At 42.8% G+C, this 1,812-nt stretch overlaps 1 non-coding gene across 1 annotated transcript; it reads right to left on the minus strand.

The window, feature by feature from the left end:
- Nucleotides 1-1,034: 1,034 nt before the first annotated feature.
- Nucleotides 1,035-1,198, minus strand: LOC129848770 (U1 spliceosomal RNA). The gene has a single exon (XR_008758548.1). It is a non-coding gene; the product is annotated as a U1 spliceosomal RNA (small nuclear RNA).
- Between the last annotated feature and the right edge of the window lie 614 nt (nucleotides 1,199-1,812).

Consider the following 1,812-nt stretch of genomic DNA (forward strand, 5'->3'; position numbering starts at 1 on the left):
ATGGTTGACCAGGGAAATGTCTGCAGCATGGTAATGGTTGACCAGGGAAATGTCTGTTGTCATGGTTGACCAGGGAAATGTCTGTGGCATGGTAATGGTTGACCAGGGAAATGTCTGTGGTATGGTAATGGTTGACCAGGAAAATGTCTGTGGAATGATTGACCAGGGAACTGTCTGTGGCATGGTAATGGTTGACAAGGGAAATGTCTGTGGCATGGTAATGGTTGACCAGGGAACTGTCTGTGGCATGGTAATGGTTGACAAGGGAAATGTCTGTGGCATGGTAATGGTTGACAAGGGAAATGTCTGTGGCATGGTAATGGTTGACCAGGGAAATATCTGTGGCATGGTTGACCAGGGAACTGTCTGTGGCATGGTAATGGTTGACCAGGGAAATGTCTGTGGCATGGTAATGGTTGACCAGGGAAATGTATGTTGTCATGGTAATGGTTGACCAGGGAAATGTCTGTCAAAGCTAATGTGATTATCCAAGTCATTCAATCAATTTCCTCCCTCTTAATTTTGATCAATATGTTACAATGAGCAGTAATCTATTGTTGTCAATTAATATTGCAAGTCAGCTAAGATCAAATTCTTATTTACATTGACTGCATACCCCGGACAAACCTGACGACGCTGGTCCAATTGTGCGCCGCCCTATGGGACTCCCAATCACGGCCGGATGTGATGCAGCCGGTTTATTGTGGCCTTATATTACAAACTGTCCAATAAATGACTTAATTATCTAGCAAATATAACCTCAATCCAGATGACCTTTTCCTTGACATAATCAGGACATGACAGGCATAATCAGCAGTGGTACAATAACAGATCACACACATTTTTGTTTTCAGAAGACAAAATGTATCTCTGAGGCCTTGGTTGCCTTTTAAACAGAGCCTACATTCTATATAGCCATTCATCTGATACGAAAATGGAAATGTTGACAAATCTCCTTCTCAATAGGAAAACCATCAGAACTCACCTGACATAACAATTTAAAACATCTCAAACATTATTTTTAACATGAAGATCAGGGGAGAGCGCGAACGCAGTCCCCCACTACCATAAATTATGCAATCGAGATTTCCACATTTGAGAAATTCGCAGGGGTCAGCACAGCCGGAGTGCAATGGCTGAGCCTCGCCCTGGGTGAACCGCCTTCTTGATCACGGTGTCTCCCTTGCCAGGTAAGTATGAGTTGGACACGTTGGTAGAGAGCCACTGATTCCAGGACAACGATGTTTGACTCACGGTTACCACTTCTACTACTGATAATATCACATCATATCGACCAGGGTTTAATGACATTTATGAATACAGTTGAGGACAAAGCGGTGGAAAAGCGATGCACTTTGTTTTACTATATTATATCACTGTCTGACTATTTTCCCATCATGCAACAAGGTAGAAATTCTATACATATTGATTTTTTTTGTCTAAATGTCTGTCTGATTACACACAAGTAGGCGACGTACCAAAATGCTGAAATCACGTTCGTGCACACACAGCCAACCGAATGACACCAACTATTTCTGGTGTTTTGTAGCGTTCCAGACGTTGTAGGAATAGTTTCATCACGCTTGTTTTCTGCTCTCAGTAAAATATGATTCCACCATCGACCACAGGGAAGCAACGACCCTCAGACATGGAGGAGAAACAGTCGCCTACTACTTCATCAACAACAAGACACACTAGTAGCTACTAAGGGGTGTGCTGACATGGACATACTCGAATTTGTAATTTATCCTAGTAGCAGGCTGCAGGACTCTAAATGATGATCCTATGATCAGACCAGAAACATGCCAGGAA

The sequence above is a fragment of the Salvelinus fontinalis genome, unplaced genomic scaffold, assembly GCF_029448725.1.
Source record: "Salvelinus fontinalis isolate EN_2023a unplaced genomic scaffold, ASM2944872v1 scaffold_1172, whole genome shotgun sequence".
Classification (NCBI taxonomy): domain Eukaryota; kingdom Metazoa; phylum Chordata; class Actinopteri; order Salmoniformes; family Salmonidae; genus Salvelinus; species Salvelinus fontinalis.